The sequence below is a fragment of the Athene noctua genome, chromosome 3 (genome assembly GCF_965140245.1).
Source record: "Athene noctua chromosome 3, bAthNoc1.hap1.1, whole genome shotgun sequence".
Lineage (NCBI taxonomy): Eukaryota > Metazoa > Chordata > Aves > Strigiformes > Strigidae > Athene > Athene noctua.
In genome coordinates, this window is record NC_134039.1 from 20400087 (window position 1) to 20417949 (window position 17863).

Here is a 17863-nt window from a genome sequence, read left to right on the forward strand (position 1 = left end):
GACCTCTGTTTGCTGCTGCTGTCACAGACCCACCTGATATGGCTAGGGATTTAATTTTCTAGGGTCAGTGGGGCAGTCATTTTGGCTTTCACTGCTTAGTTGCTAGTTAGCATCATGGGTCTGCAGCCAGTGCAAAAGATTTGGAGACTTTAAAAATATATGGAAGCAAAACCAGTTTCTTTTGCTCCATCCATACAGCGGATGCTATGGAAAACACAAAATTGATAAGCAAGGTAATTAGTGATGTACTTCCCATTTAACTGTTAGCCTTTGCAGGGGTAAGTCTAGATAAAGAAAGAACTGACTGAAAACAAATTTAATTGTCTCATGGCAGGGGACACTGGACGCTCTCCTAACTCTCAACAGTCACATACTGAAGTTTTTAATGGAGGGGAAATGGGTTCCCATACATTACCATTCCACTCATTCCCCAGTCAACAGCCCCCACTTCCTCATCTTCACATCACTTACCACTGCCTGTACACCCACCTCTACAATGCCAATACTGAAATATGGCAGCTGATTCTTCAGCCTAGCAAGCACCTAGAAATTGTGATGGATTTCAACAGAGAAGAGCTTAGACAAGTTTACAGTAAAACTTGCTTAACTTTGTTTGAGGCAATACTGAGTAGTAAAATTGAGGATGAGCTGCCATATTTCATTCATTAGTTTCAGAAATCCTAAATAGCCAACCTTGCACGCAAGAGATCTCAGCTACTTATAAAACGAACCACCCCAAAGCAAAAATTTTAATCCTTCACAAGGGTGCAGGAAGCACCCAAAAGACATTATCTGTCATTAAGCACTCACATCAATCTCTGAATTTCCACCTCTCATCTGAAATCTACAGCTGAACAGAGTAAAATCAGAAACAATTTATATGAAACAATGTATTGCCATTTCAGCCTCTCTTCACTATATGGTCTAAAGACCATAGCAATTTAAGATTTCTTCGTAGTTCATAACCCAGCGGCATACCAATGAGATACAGTTTTGCAGTCCTCAGGAATTACTCTAACGAACATTAAAAAGAGATAAGGGATACCATTAGGTAGTTTTAGATCCTCTCTATTTTTCTTTAAAAAGTCCTCTCATTTCAGATAAACAGAGGGTTTTTCTTGGTTTATTTGTTTTTATGTCTGGAGTTAGACATTGCCCAGCAGAGCTTTCACAAAAACATAACACATTTAAAACACACTTCCGAGAGAAATGTGTCTCACAGTAAGATGAGGACAAAAAAATAACAAGAATAGCAACAAATTCTTTTAAACTGTTTCCAAATAATCTAAGTTTCTATTAATAAAACAAGCATCTGAATTTTCTCAGGGTTGGTTTTGATTTTTTTTGTGTTTTTTTTTACTTTGAGATTTTGGGCCTCAATCTCAGAACTGTTTAAGTTAAACAACGGGCAGACAGACAAGTTGTCCCATTAATATCAATTACATTAATATCAATAACAATTAAGTATTTACAGATCAAAATTTTGATCCTGAATCAACCCTCTTCTCCAGAGTCAAGGGCAACTCCTTCACGAACACTGCTACCAATCTTTATCAGTGAACGTTTCCAACAGGGCTGAAGAATACCTTCAAACTTGTCAGGATAGGTCTTAGGCAGTTCTTGGCAAGTTTTGAAACAGAAGATTTCTGTTCATTGCATCCAAGAATAGGGGAGAAGACTTTTTGCTAAACCACAGACATTTGAGTACTACTGTGCACCAGAGTCTATGCTCCATCAGATTCACAGTACATGAACTGTGTCATTGTCTGAAACGTATCAACTGCTGAAGACAGCAGTTTGTACATTACATACAATATGTACATTACCAGATGTGGTTTTCCTAGGAAAGACACTAAATCTAGATAAAAGCAAAATGCATAGCTGTTGTAAAACTGGAAAGAAACTAAAAAACTATCTGCATAGAATACATACACATATTGTCTAAAAGGCATAAATGAGGAAAAAGAAAAGAGGGCAAAAGCCCTGCATTTTTTTTTTTCTGCCAGAGCAATGGCACAGTGCATTTCTAGAAGCTCTAGGGGGAATGAATGTCCAGAGTGGAGAGCGCACGTTTAGACAGAATGCTAATCACATATAGTTTCTAATCAGTGAGTGCAACATCACCATTCCATTGCCTATGAAAAAAAAATTCTGTACCACAAAAATACCCCAAGCTCCAGCTCTGCATCATTTTTAAGGTCAGTTGATCCCGAAGGCACACATCTATCACAGGGTAAAAAACACGGGAATACCTGGAAGTTTATATTAATTTATGTCATCATGGCAACAACACTGCCTTGGAACATTTCCTCATTACTGGAAGCAAAAGTCTCATGCAGGGGAGGCATGCAGGGAGCACATAAAGAGCAAGGTCATCTGTAAAATTACCATGCACTTTTCTTTACATCCTAAAGAAGTCACTGCACTAAGTCTTTGTGACGGAGGTTTTAAGACCAAGGAGGACTTGCATCACTTGTGACACATTCCTACACAGTCTTTATAGATTCAATTTACTAAACTGACTGAAGTGACATCTGTGAATCTCGTTCAGTAGCTAGCAGTCATAAGGGAGACACAACCATGGAGAAAAATGTTATGGCTGGCATTATTGGGAGTACAGCACGCATCTGGACATCTCAGTCACTACACAACACAATCTCTGTGGTCTAGCAGGTAGGAAGGCCATGAGTCTCTCAAATGTCAAGGTGAACCTACACAAGAACCTTCCCAACACTTCTATGGGCTTACCGCACAGGGTAATATAGTCTTTAACTCTCAGAAACTCTTTTGCAACCAAGTGTCTCAGTTTGCCATGTGAGCAAAAAATGATTATGCAAAGAAGTATATACTGGTTCAGAAAGTGATCTGAGTTTATACAATTTATACAGTGAAGCATGAAGAGAAACAAGTACAGAATCCAGGATCATCTGCCTTTGGCCTATGAGGTTTTGGGGCAAAAGGTCTATAGGTAGAGGAGGAAATCTGAATTGCACCTGCTGTGTGCCAAAAAAATATGTACATAATAAATGCAAACAGCATCTAGAGGGTAGCACCACGTACTGGTGTTCACACAACTCAGACACAGACCCACTAAAAATTCACTAATGTACTCAGTGAAAAATGCCAATGTTTGCCAGAGGCAGGTAGTTCAAATTGTTGTGTCCACCATCCTCAGAGAGGAAGGACAAGACATCTTGTTTTATGTATTTCTACCATAAATAGAAGGACAGAAAGTCTCCTGCCTCATACACTTTGGAGGTCAAACTAGACGACATAATGATTCCTCGTGGCTTTAAACAGGTTTTTATAGATTATCTGACTTAAAAATTGACACAATGTTTAAATAATAAAATTCTCTTGAAATTGAGAGCCTAGTACAACAAGCCTCCAATCACTGGCTAAGATCTGGAGGAGCTATGACCATACTAATATTTGTAATAAACCAAAGGGGAAAATCTTAAGTAGATGTTATGAAACTGAAATTTTATCCCACTGAGTCTATCTGCCTGAAAAGCAAACAACATGTACTATCTTCTATATAGTCTGCTTTAGCTACGTACAGATCTCCAGAAAAGCATGTGGACAGAGGATGTGTCTACAGTGCAGACACCATACCTAGGCTCGGGTACTGGTCCCAGTCTAGCCATAGCAGCAAGGACCTCTGTCCTCAGCCAAGAGGCATGGAGTCCACTGCGTCCCATGCAGCTGAAGTCTGCTTCTGGTATTGGGAGAGTACAATTAAAATCGTCTTGGATATGCCTGCACAGTCCTGACATCTCTGCTGTAGGCACTCCGCTGAATAACTTAATTCAAAGCCTGTTATGATACAATAATTGCCAGAGGTCATGTCGTCATGGTTCAGATGAGCACCTGAATTCATTAAGTGAACCAAGACATACGTTGCCTTTTTATTCCCTTTTCAAGTACAAAGCCAAAGGAACAAGTACAGGAGACATGTGCTGTCATCTCATCGAGTTGCTTCTTGTCAGCTACTCCATTGTTTAACTTGTCACAAGCACAGGCAAAACAATACAACACAGCAAACCTCACCAACTTGTATGAACAGCCTGGAGGTCCACTGGAAATCACTTAATTTTGTGAGCCAGTGAGCACACAAACAATAGGAATCAGATTACTTTGCTCATACATTTTGACAACAGCAATCTCATTTCATTTATTATTATAATTCATAAAACACCATCAAATACAGTGTAAAATCTCTTATAAAAATAATTACAGTCTAGTAATACAAGACCTCATTGAAGCACACCATTAATTCCTTGACAGTTAGGGAATGAGCCAAATACTTTGTGCAAATGAAGGATTAGCAAAGTTTCAACACACACATTTCCTTGCACTTAAAATGTGCAAGGAGCAGACCCTATTAAAACAGCATTTCATATTATACTTTAAAATGATGGTCACTTAGGCAGATTTCTGTACTTCAAAAGACAGCTATATATTACAGTCTAGGATAACAGAAAAAAAAAAATCCTATCAAATTGCTGTACTGCTTTATGCAGGGAGCATAAAATAGTTGCTCTTTCTTACAGCCCTCAAGAAACCCCACACTTTTATTCAAAATGAGGTGTCACCAGTCTTGCACAATAAAGAGAAAAGAGCTTTACTACAAAACTATGAACTGTCTTCCACTTTGCTACTGAAAATATTTTGCGCAGCTAAAGCAACATTTTCTGAACCTATCACCTAGCATTTGGGACATCTCCAAATGAGCCTCAGGGTTATATTACCTACCTCTGTGTATTTAAACTGCTTCTATTTCTACACAGGACGACTTTGTGGCTGGCTTTAAAATAGGATTTCCCTAAAATTAAAAAAAAAATAAAAAAGGCTGGTGCCTTTTCTTCTTGCTGTTTAATGATGTTCAAAGTTGTCTGAAGCTTTACTTGCACATAATCATAAAGGACTGAATCAGTTCCCTGCTTTGCATCATTCCTGTTTTAGAAGTCCTTGCACTGCAGTTACCATGAAATCATGCTGCCCATGATCCAGATTTGTGCAATCTCTCTGTGTTAACTGAGTATGTCTTCATAACATCCCTAGCAATTTAAATAAGCATTATACTAGATACTAAGGTACAATTAGAAACAGATCACTTGTTATAGGCAGTTTGACAGTCCAACTTAGTAAACTAGAACCTCCTAAAAATCACCAGAAATACTTAACAACAATATTCACATCGAGCTTTCATAACAAGCAATTAATACTGCTGAAAGAACTCACAGAAGTTGTTGCATTTTCCCAAACTTTTCCATCTTATCTCAGATGTTTACAGTTAAAAGAACAGAGGCGTTTTCTTCAAAGCACAATTATTATCAGTCCTCTCCAACACTGCAAGAGCACAATATTCTTCGTATAATGCAACCGATTAACCCCCTCAGATTCTCAGGAGATCTTAGCAAAATAATTGTTCCCCCTCAGTGTTCCTTTGTTATTTATTTTTTTTTCTTACCCTTATTACTTCAGGCAGAAATGACTTGGAGATACTATCATCAACTTACCAAAACAGAATTCCCCTACATTTATTTTCTTTTAGGTTAAAGTTTTACAATTAAATTGTACATTAGACCTAAATCAAATGATTTTCCACCTGGCTAAAACTGACTGGCCCTCCACGTCTTCAGTTTAATTTTCCCCCCTATCTCATTTTACTACCTAGAAGAGAAATTAATCTACCTTCAAGCCTGTTGGAATCAATCTTCTTTTTTCTTTCTCACAATTTGTAAGTCAGAGGCTTAAAAAGTATTCACATCCTCTTTTAACAAGCTGGTTATGTGAGATAAGCACAAGAACATAATAAAAATAGCTCAGCATTAAGGTCATGGATGTTTTACAAAAGTAGACTAAAAAAAAAATCCTAAAGGCTAATTGTGATTTATACCACATCTCTTTTCCTATACTACCAATTATCAATCATCTCTAAAAGATCCCTTCTTTTACATGTCAGCGTCACAAATGCAACTGCTGCCCACTCACTCATCAACTGCACAGTAGAGACCACCTCTCAGCTAGCCCTGCAACTTGTAAACACTGGCATACTGCAGAAAAGGTTTTATTCTTTCCCAATTATGGCCTTTCACTTTTTTTTTTTTAACTTTTTTTTCTTTAAAAAGAAGTCCTTCACAAAGACTTCATAGGTGAAAGCACAGCTTCTCTCATCTCAGATCTCCCACACATTGTACCTTGGTATGGTCTGCACCACCAACCTCACCATCTCCAGCATTCATGAAGAAACCTGTATCTAGAACAACAATAATACAACTACCAGGACTGAAGCTTTTATTACTGCAATTACAACAAAGCAGCTGGTGGTAATAATAATACTACTTAGCATTTATATGGTGCTTTATATCTTCAAAAGGCTGTATAAACACTTGCTAATTAAGCCTCACAGAATTCCTGAGAGACAGATACATTTTTTATTTATAAGTAGGAAAACTGAGGCAAAGAGACAAAACAGCTGTCTCCAAAATCAAAATCTTTAGGTGATTTTAAAAAGGAGAATGGAGATCTCTCTGGACAATAAGAGCTTTCAGAGTTATAAAAGTACAGCTTAAAATACTCAAATAATCCAATGGGACATAAACTCTCATGCTCTGCACATCCTCCCCCTCCAAAAAAGTCAGCAAACACCTTCCCCAGGAAGATTCAGTTCACTGGTGCAGCTGCTCCTCTGCTGTGGAGCACAGAACACTGGACTGCACAGGCCAGTAGGACCATCGCATCTGCCAACCCCCCAACCTGGAAGTCCGAGCCACTCTAAATAAGTCAAACTGTTGATAAGCTGCACAAAACTGACTTCAATCGGTCACCACCACGACTGGGCCTCAGCAGCAACCTGTCTCTCCTCCAGGGCTCTGTTCTGCTCTGTCACTATTTAAGAAGCATATACACTTCCTCTTCTTGCATGTCAACATTTAGCTTCAATATAAAAAGTGAGAAAAACTGTAAATTCTAAGTAGGAAAGAACAAATGTCACCATGTATTGGAGGCACTTCTGAGAATATCTTACATTCATATTCAGTAAGACATTGACTGAACAGACTTTTTTTTAATGTGTATGAGACACCTCATTCACAAAGGGAAAACAAACGCCTACACATGATCTAACACCTTTTATTCAGGTCCTGAGCTCTAGAAGTGCTTGAAATGAGTTTGAAATTAATGCCTAGGCAAAATACATGGCATTAAACCTTTAGAGAAGGCATTACTTTTAAAACTCTACCCCACAAGGACTTGATTTACCAATGTAATTTCCCATACAATATGTCCCACTGAGATCAAGAGATCTGAAACGCATTTCAGAAGACACTGGAAAAAAGACTAATGACACAAAAGGGTCAAAGGGTTTGTTTGTGAGCAAGAAAAAGCTTTACTGCAAGAAGTGTGTAAAGCGCATTCTGTGAAGCTGGACATGCAGAACTGTTTGCAACCAATGAGTGAAGTAAAACAAAAAGGTACGGAAAACTTTAAATTTATATCAAGACTCAAGAGCAGGACAGACCAGAACACAGAAGATGGTGGAGAAACACGGCTTAGGCAAGTGGAGAAGGAGGAAGACATTAAGAGCGCACCCAGAGGCCAGGTTGAGCAGGGAGAAGAACACCAAGGCTCAAAGTACAGCAGTGCTTGTGGTACAGAAGGGAAACAGTGACTGCAATGGAGAAGCTGTTTGTTTCTTAGCAGTGGTAGGACATTTGTCACACAGGGGTGAGTTACCTAAGGGGCACTTAAGGTACAAAGTCCAGATTCCTCACTCTGTCCTGCCCTCTGTACATGAGATACTAACAGGCTAATTACCAGCATACGTGGATTTGTTAGCCATAACAAAGTTTGCAGCTAAATAGGAACAGACTCCACCCTCTTACCTTCCAGAACTCTGCCCTCATCCCTGGACAATTCTTTATCCTTAAATACAGGAAGAAAAGGAAACAGAAGAGGTGAAACATTATACCAAGGCTGTGAGAGCACAGAAGTATTGCAAAGCAATAAATACTGCTAAAAGTAGAGAAGAGAATAAGTAATTCCACTTTGGGAAAAGTGAGGCCAAGACAACACTGAAGTGAAAGAAGAAAAATGTGTCTTTAAATACACAGACTGACACCCAATTCTGAATGTGAAACATAGATGTATATTTATATCTTCAATTGAAGGCAGTATAATGCACTCACTGGCTTCTCAAGACACGTGCAAAACTGAAAATTATTTTAAAGGCACATCTATAATGTCTGACTTTTCCACTCCATTTTTAAAATGGCATGGAAGGTCATCAAGCTGAACTTTATTACAACTTGATATCACAGACTCCTCATGATTTAACTCAATTTCATTGCATGATCCTCGCTGTATCATTGTTGTATGCAGTCAGTATAGAGTAAGAACTGCACATTCAAAACATTTTTGTGATGTACACTGGGATTCTCACAGGCACCAAGCTCTCGACAATCTTGCATCAACCAGATACCTAACTCCCTGAAACACCAAGTGTTACACCCTTATGGATTAGAAAAAGAAAGCTTTCTCAAGGCTAATTACTCCAAATCATATTTTACACTGGAAACAAAGAGATCTTTGACTCGGGAAAGAGAGAAGACAACACCTCAGACACACTGTGGAAGCAAGCAAAAAGAAATGGCATTGGAAGAAGGAAGAGTACATCAGAACCAAGAGCAGAGTCCTCAGTCTTCATGAAAGGAGCATTCGGAGGGATGACTTAATATTAAGCCCTCTCAACAACCTCAGAATGTAAGTGCTCATTAACCAAAGTTCATGCTTCAGGTGAAAGACAAATCACTGGGAGCATTAAGCAAACAAATCTCATCAATGTCAAATTCTACCTAAAGTTAAAACACTGATAAAATTGGGATAAACTTGTTTCTCACCAGGCAACTCAAGCACTGAAGAGCAAATGGACTTCTTTGATCTCATGTATTTCAGATCAAGTTTTATGCAGCTGATTTGGGGGGTATGTTAAATATCGCTTCACTTTCCTAATGGGTCTGGACCTATAGTAATGAATAGCAAAAGGGTACTACTAACATCTCACTTTCAGCTTCTCTTTGCACTTGAGCCAATTTCTGGAAGGCAAGGGTGAAGAGAGGGGAGAAGCAGCAAGCCCAGTGTTTGCTTTCCTACTTCGTCAAACTTTGAAAATGCTTTTACATGCAGGAGTAGAAATCAAAGGAATACACACAAATCCCCATGAGTCATCCCTTTATTTTCTAGTTACAAACATCCTTGAGCTACAGATATTAAGGCTAAGAGCGATACTCTTGCAGTAGGTTAAGTCTGAAGCCATCAGTAATGAAGATGGCTTTATGCTTCAGAAAACTACACAACAGAAAACCACACAGAAATGTGTAACTTAAGGAGAGATGTACAAATTCCATGGAAAATACTAACCTGCACCTGTGGAGCTAGAGACATCTGCTAACTCTGTCTATTCAGAACGCATAAGACTGCTGACGTCTATTCAGACAAAGGTAATAAAGACAAAGAAAGTAATTTGTAATTTGCTATTTCCACTTTAGCTCTTAACCCTGTGGAGATTCACAGTATGAGTAACTTTAATTACTGAGACAGTGGCATAGAGAGGGAAGGGAAGAAAGAACTGGAAGCGTTCAACTAGTCGCATTCAAGGCCCCGACTTGGCTAATATTTAAAAATTTTATTAAAACTGACAGTACAGAATAAAATCAAAGGCACATGTTAGTGATTGTGGGCTCATGGTCACAGCTCAAAATGAAAACAGGTCCACAAAAGCTAATGCTAACAATGTTTTCATTTGTAACTGATTCATTTTTTATTCCCTCAGTGTCCATGACACACAATTAAAAACAAAAAAATCCCTCCCCACAAAACAAATGCGAAGGTTGCTTCTTCCCACATCATCACAGTCTTTCCAAGAAGGCTGTGACTAACCTCACCAGGCAACAAGCAGAATTATTAGGATCTCTGAGTATCAAATGCTATAAAAGACACTTTGTCTTACCTTTCCATTTCAGTGAATGAAGAGCTCTGTTTTGTAAACAGTTATGCAAATGTTTTACTACACCACACACCCCCCACACCCCCCCAAACAGTCTCACTGACTTAGACAAAACTTTAAGCAACTTTATACCCAAGTTCATCTATGGGCACAACAGAGGGAAACCGAGCAGTCACTCAGGGCTGCAGTAACGGATTAAGTTCCCGGCAAAATGTAAAATTCAGATGACAGCAATCATCTATCTTGAGATCTAGGGTGAGAAACTGAAATTCCTAGGTATCAGGGTTAAATCAAGATTTGTAGGAAACTATGAGAAATTCAGTGTGTTGGATGAATCAGAGTCTAACTCTGGAGCTGAGATAAAAATGACAGCAGTTACAGCCCTCCCTGAAAGCAGGAATTCCAGTTTCTGGTAATGCATATCATTTAATATTGGAAAAACTAGAGAAGTAACACTTAAAAAAGAAATTCACTTCTTAGTCCTTTTTTTTTTCTTTCCTTGCAATGTGAAAATTCAATATATAACTGCACTGTTAGTTTAGTTACCACTGGTATTTTTAGTGAGTTACAGTTTTAGTGGGTATTGTGTAAGTATGGTCCTACTATGAGGAAAAAGGGTATTTCAGGCATCATGCTGCGCTCTGTACCACAAAACTAACACTAAGGCTTCAAAATCAGTTAAAAGCCATCCAAACGCAAGCAGTTGATTAGCCTCCTTAGGAACCTAGCTCAGGACTAGAATTATAAAAACTCTGAATCTGTATGGACAGAGGGGACACAGGGACACAGAACCAGATGCTGTTAAGTGAGAAAACAAGAAGAAATCCTGTTTGCAAAAGAAATGCGAGAAACAGACCTATCCACATGCAGAATACACACACCTTTCCAAAGCACCTTTCCAATTCTCTTCGAATGAAGACGTTAGGATCAGGCCACAGACGCTGTACTGTGACACAGCTCTGAGGTGTTAAATGTCTTTTCTTTCTGGTCACCAGTCCCACAGCAGAAAGAGAAGTCTGGAGGGGTTACAAACCACAGGACTCCATTTTTCTGTCTGGCACAGCTGAAAGCAAGAAAATCTCGTACCTTTGACCAGTCATTCACCTTTCAAGAAGACAGAGTGATGCAGGAATTGTAATTAGAAGTAGAAAAGCAACAAGTGCTAGACACTGAAATCAAAGTTACCAAGCACTTTATTAATGTAGTCTTCATTGTGTGGACTTGAAATCTTCTGTTATCTCACTGCAGTAGCTGAAAAGTTCTTATATATTTAATCTGTTTTGACCTTCAGGGCAATTATTCAACTTCAGATGTTTAGATTTTAATAAGCTTTCACCCACAGGGGAAAAAATGCAGCAGTTAACATGACGGACTTGCCATTTATAGCTAGACTATGGACAGAAAAAAAATCAATCATATTTCACAAATTTAGTTATGGCCAAGTGCAAAGCTTCTGTATTTTTTTCCATCTGTGCAGTCACAGCAGAAGGAAGTATCTTTAGATCAATCTTGCCCTCTCTATTATCATTATATATAACCCAGCACCTAATCACTGTTGGGCGTTGTGGGAAGTTACTGCCTTCCAATTAAATCTAATGGGATGCTTTGGCTGCTTTCAAAATTACACGCAATCAGAAACATTCATTCAGAGCTATGAGAAGGTATAACTCAATACTGCAGCCATTTTGAGTATGTGACAATACAAGCCAGTTGTACTATTAAAGTCCAAATCCACTGCTACTTCCACAGCCTCTCCCAGTAAATGCAAGCAGCAGCCCCAACCTGCTCTGTGGAGCCTTGACGATACCTGTATGCTAATAACGCTACACTCACAGTGACCTGTGAATCAAGATGAGATCTGCTGTGTCTCCCTCACACCTTGGAAACCCTCTAAGCTCTTTGCAGTCCTCACTGCTCACTGAGAGGAAACAACCAACCCATTTCAAGCCCAGCCTTGGAGAGGACCACTTCTCCAAGGGCAAGGGTTGCAGCATTGCCATGGGTACTCCATGGAAAGGTCACACAATGCTGACTCAGTATTTCCAGTTACTAACAACAAAACCAGTCATTTTTATGTTTTCCCATGCAAGCAACTTTTGTAGCTGACATACAGATTTTGCACCATCACAAACAAGAAAACAGTCAGTCAGAAGGGAGGAGGACCACATTTTTGATGATGAAGGAGAAGCCCGATTAAAACATGATCTACACTGCAAAGGCACACGAGATCTATCATTTGGTTAATATTTCAGCAGACACGGCACATAGCAGTAATACTTTTATCTTCAGTACTTCACTTAAGTAAACAAAGCTGACTCCACCAAAGGTCATACTGCTGCATGTCTATAACTCTAGGGGGTACAGGACACATGAGCCAAGGCAAAGCACAGTTTCTGAGTAGAAGAGTTGGTTCACAAACATCTTTTTCAACAAGAAAAACTTGTACCACCCTTCTCTTGCCTGCTACTAGCGGGCTTGAAACTAGGGTTTAGTAGAAGCTGCAGTGCTTTTCACAGATACAGTGCAGACCTACCGAGGTTACAGGGGGGGTTGGAGCACCTTACACCACACCACAAATTGCCATAAACCTATTTTCCACTGCGTGCCCAGATCATCCTTCGTGTGCTGGCACGATGCATAAGGGAACACATGTCATGGCGATGCGAAGGGCAGAAAGGGGAAGAACGCTAGGAAGAGTTAGCGGATAGAGGGAAAGGGCTGAACAGTGGAGGAGAAGGAAGACAGCAGGGCAGAGCACGGAAGAGACAGGGGCATGCAACACGATTACCCCACCTGAAAGCTGCCCTTCGCCATCTACCAGCAATACATGCCAGTTTTGGAAAAGCCAGCTTAACCGCCGGAGAAAAAATACCAGAATAAGGACAGAAAGCCATGTCATCTGGTAGAAGGTGAGGCAGGAGGAGGAAGAGGAGGGCACAGGCGCGGACGTTGTCCTTCCTAGGCAGCGATGGGGCTCCTCACCCTGCCGCCCGCCGGCGGGAGCCCGGAGGGCAAGATGCGAGCAGGTGCGGCGGCGGCTCGCGTTACCGCGAGGGGGGAGAAGGGTACACGTACCCCGATACATCCTGCACACACCCTGGCAGAGCTACCTGGGTGCGAAGCCACGGGGGGCAGGGAAAGGCTGCAGCAGAGAGCGCCGTCCCCGGCCGCCGAGCCGGGCACAGCCCGGGAGGGAGTTTCTCCAGGGTCCCCTGCCCGAGCGGAGGGCGGCGGCAGCGCCTGCCCAGCCCGCGCCAGCGGGACCCGGCGGGAGGCTGGGGGTAATGCCCCGCAGTTCGCCATGTTACGAAGCCGGGCGGCTGCCCGGGCGGCTTTTAGGGTCGTGGAACAAAAGCGGCGCTCAGCGACCCGGGGAGATCCCGCCCCGCCAGCCCCTTACCTTCCCGGGCGTCCTCCTCCTCCTCCCGCGGGTGCGCCGCTCAGCTTCCGCGCCGGGGGGCGGAGGCGGCCGCAGGCTCCGCGCCGGGCGGCCGGGGCTCCCCCCCACCCCACTCCACCGCCGGGCTCCGGGCAGGGGTGGCCGCGGGGTCTCCGCTCCCTCCGCGCCGCCAACAAAGTGCCGGAGCGGCGCGGGCAGGGCGCCGGTCACCGGGAGCAGCGGCGGAGCGGAGCTCCCTCTGCCGGCCCGCCGCCCCGGCCCGGCCCGGCCCCGCCGCCCCGGCCCGCGGCCCGGGCGGACCCGCGGCGGGGTAGCGCGGAGCCCCGCGGAGCCCCCCGCGGCGGCGGTGCTGCCGCCCGGCGCCATGCGGGCTGCGGGCGCTGCCCGGGGTGCGGGGCCGCCGCGCCGCTCCTCCCGCTCCCTGCTGCGGTTTACGGGGCGCTCACGAAATGCAAAGGTACCGATTGAGAGCTGCTCCCCAGAGCTGGATTGACATGCGGGAGTTGTTTAAAGTGATCATAAACGTTCATCAAAATAAAAAAAAAAAAAAAAAAAAAAGCCACACACAAAACCTACCAAGGCTCCACAGCAAAATCCTTCCCCAAAGAAGTAGGTGTACGTAAACCACCTTTGGAACGAGTGGGCTGCGAGAACAAAAGTCTCCCGTCCTCACTCGAAATCCCAGATGAAATCTCCCAGCTGTTTATGTTGTTTCCATCTGGCACCACATTCCTCCTGATCCTGACAATTTACACATGGCTTTCACTCAGCACAGGGGAATAGTCCCATGCACAGATAATATTGGCATGCTTACAGGTAGCCAAAGTCCTCACACTATGCCGTTGCCACGATTGTGATTTCTATAATGAGCCACTTCCACTCCTAAAATCGGGCTGTTGCCTGAGAATCTGTTTTCACTGATTTCACTTTCAGATCAGTTTTTGTCTTTTGTGACTCCAGAGAAAAGCTAGAAAACATAAATCTTTCAACAGCGTTGGACAGATGAAAATAAACCCCCTTCAGGTAGTATATAGGAGAGCGAATCTGATTTTTGAGGTTCCATTCCTGATTTTTGAGAGGATTGAATTACCAATCCTGAAAGATTTACAAACCTGCTCAAGTATATACCCGAGTTTCCTTCCAGGCTTCACTGAGATTCCTCACAAAGATCAAAATCAGATCTAGACCAAACACAAAGACATTTCTAGGACTGAGCCACGGTTATCCACACACAGCAACAGGTCCTTTATGCTACAAAGTTTCTGTGATTCCAGGGCCCCTTCAAGAAACCCGAGGAGGAAAAGTATAAACTAATGAAAGAGCAGCTGCTTGCTGAAAGTTCCACTCAGTTCCAAGAAGTGAGACTTGGCAGGTCCTTCCTTTTCGTAACACTCCGTGACTCATTTGCAGAGGCAGGTGAAGTCAGAGCCATCACTGCCAGAGTCGTGCCCCTGACAGCTTCTCCAGGAAGGACATGAATTTTCCTAAACACTTTTTTAAAATGAAGAAAATAAGATATTGCTCAGCTACTGTTTGCAGCGGTTTGGTTGTTGAATCTTCTCAAGTGATGCTAGTCGATCCTTGACCTGGTGTTTTCCCGCAAATCTTTCTAAGAATAAGGTCTGAGGTCTGCAAATTGGGTTATTTTTCCAGGCTCCCTGGTAGGTTCAGAGCTGAAGGCAGTGGGCAGCAGGCAGGCATGAAGCTTACTGCCGGCTCCCAGGAGCCAGACAGGAGAGAGTAACCCGATCTTGCAGATCAGGCTGGGAGAGGTGGGGCCTCACTCCACAATCCCTTAGGAATTCACCTTAACCCTGCTTCAAAAAAAAAACAACAAAAAAACCTTAGAGAAGAAGAAAAGCAGTTCAGCCAACTTCCTCTTCCTGACTCTGAGCTGCCAAAGCCCCTTATCACGCTGCATCTTCTAATGGTTCTGTCTCTGCTACTTTTTCTGTTCCAGAGAGTCCTCCATGAAACAGGAAAGTGCAAAAAAATTCTGTGAAATAATGGGGGGAGGAGAGTGTTGAGTCCACTTCAAAGAAATGCGTAGATAACATACACTTATCTTGTTAACAGGAAGTTTGTTTCCAACAAACCTTCAAACCTTAAAAGAATCAGACTATGGAGAGGTCACCTCTGTCATTCATGCGAATGAACGCTTGCAGAAACACTGACATCTAAACCGACATTTCCAAACTTCGTGCCAATCACCATACACATGCTCCCTAGGTAAATAATAATAGTAATTTATACATCAAATTGCTTACCCCATGAGAGGTGAAAAGGAATATGATAGGTGCTGTTAAAGAAAAGCTTGGTGACTGCTTCAGTCCTTGGCAGGGATAAACAGTGCCTCTATTCCCTCTTCTTTCCAGGATAGCAGCCCAAGACCACCCCCTGATCCAATTCCCTCTAAGGACAGAAGACAAATGCAGAAGACCACTACGGGCTGATATTTCTGTTTGTTTATATTGGGGAAGAAAATATTTTAAAAGAACAGAGATGATAAAGAGAAACATGGAAAGAAAGTGTGACATGAGGATGAGAAAAGGGAAACCAGAAGAATAAATGGGAGAGAGAAAGATTTGGGGAAGAATAAATTCAGTTTCTGTGCTTTACCAAATTTTCTTCAGGATGTGTACAGTAGATATGGACATATATAAAATTATTTTATATGATTATGGATCTAATATCACTGCAGATAGGAAACTGGAACATTGTAACACAGGTGATGAAGAAGACATTTTAGCAATGTTTTCCTGTTTGGGGAAAAGACAAAATGTGCCGAAGAATTTTCATCTGCTGTAGAATAGCCTAAACATACTTTCCGTGCTGGGAACCTGCAGAATGACTTACACACAACGAACGATTTACACATACAGCCGTCTGGCAGTCACAGCAGCCTGTTTGCTGAGAGCCCCCCCCCCCCCATGTGGAAATTGGGCAAATACTGTGCTGGCCCCAGCCAGTTGTAATCTCCTTTGCAGGTGTACACGCGATGGAAGGCACGGTACTGGGAGCAAACTTGCAGATTCATGGGGAGCGCCATTGTTCAGGCTGTATTTAAAATAGATGGGCAGGTGTTCAATTTGTACAGTATTGGCTGCAGCAAGCCTGGGGATTTAAGATTAACTGCTTGATACTGGAATTTCCACTCTCATTGAAAACAGACACTACCGTATCCATAGAGTTTTCAGGAGAAAAATATACAAAGCAAGCCTGATTCTCCTCTTGATTTTAAGGCACATGCAGCTACAGTGAGAAACTGCAGAATTGTTCCTGATTTAAGATCATAAAAATGTGAGGTTAATCCAAAGGAATCCACAGCAAATGAGAGAAACAAGAGACTGGCTATCAGTCCATGTTCCTCCATTCTTTATGCTATGAAAAAGAAAAAAGAAATCCCAAATATGGATAGTATTTATTTGCTGCTTAGGTGAAATTATAGAAAACTTTTTGCATAAAGTCTAAACATGGTCCTATCTAGAAAAGATGTAGGCTAGGGGATGTGAAGAATAAGCATAGCGATTCTTCTAGTCCTGAAGTAATTTGTGGTCTGATTGGGAGTTTCTCTGAGGTGTGTCTGTTTTTAAAACATTCTACTTAAATGTGTCAATCTTCATGCTATAAAAATATATATGTATTAGACCATTTTCAGTAGAAACTAAGTGAATGTAATTGTTCTAAGCTATTATTTGAGTAGTAAATTGAGTACTCATTTAACCTACATGTATCTAATTAATGGAGAAAGCAACATCAACAAAAAGGGGATCTCAGATTACAAGAGAAGAAGGGGGAAAAAAGCACATGCCCAGGAATACCAGTGACATCAATTTCACTCACTCCTGTTGACACTAACAAGAGCTCCAGGGAGGAGAGTAACAGGATCAGTGGCTTGTATATCCCACTAAATTACACATCTTTGTCTCCCTTCCCATTCAACAACATTCCCACCAAGCTGTAACCCCTCTAAGGTGTTTTACTATTTGAGTAATAAATCTATGAATAACATAATGGCCTCAGAACTGGTGAGAAAGATTTGGTCTAAACATGTTGAGGACATTCTATAAAGTTCTAAATTAATTAGGAACTGGGGGTCTACTTCTAATTTAGAACTAGCAAAAATTAGCTTTGGGCAAACCCTCTAATGTTTTTGGTTTTGGTTTTGTTCCCCCCTCCCTGAAAATGGAATATATATAAAAAATATTAATAGACCTCCTCCATCCCCATAGACTTTGGAACATTAAGAAGTAGTTAGTCAATTCCTTTACTGAAGATCTTGTGATCAGTTGATTAATATGAAATTACAGAAGTTACTTGGATTTTCTTTAATAACCTTTCTAGGGAATGTTGATTCAGGCAAACAAAGTAAAGCAGACAAGAGAGCTACCCATGATCTAATTGTGAAAAGGAAGGAGGAACCCATATTGTCTGTAACACTCTTCTTGCAGAAA

The 17863-nt window shown here is 41.7% G+C and overlaps 1 protein-coding gene across 4 annotated transcripts in view; it reads right to left on the bottom strand.

The window, feature by feature from the left end:
- Window positions 1–15137, bottom strand: part of EPS8 (EGFR pathway substrate 8, signaling adaptor) — a 140038-nt gene extending 124901 nt beyond the window's left edge. For 3 of the 4 annotated variants that reach the window (XM_074902213.1, XM_074902212.1, XM_074902211.1), the window contains exon 1: window positions 13410–13572. The gene's annotated coding sequence lies outside the window, so the exon portion shown is untranslated. Of the gene's footprint in view, window positions 1–13409; window positions 13573–14521 lie in introns of those variants that run through there. The other variant, XM_074902210.1, reaches the window with a different exon arrangement.
- Between the last annotated feature and the right edge of the window lie 2726 nt (window positions 15138–17863).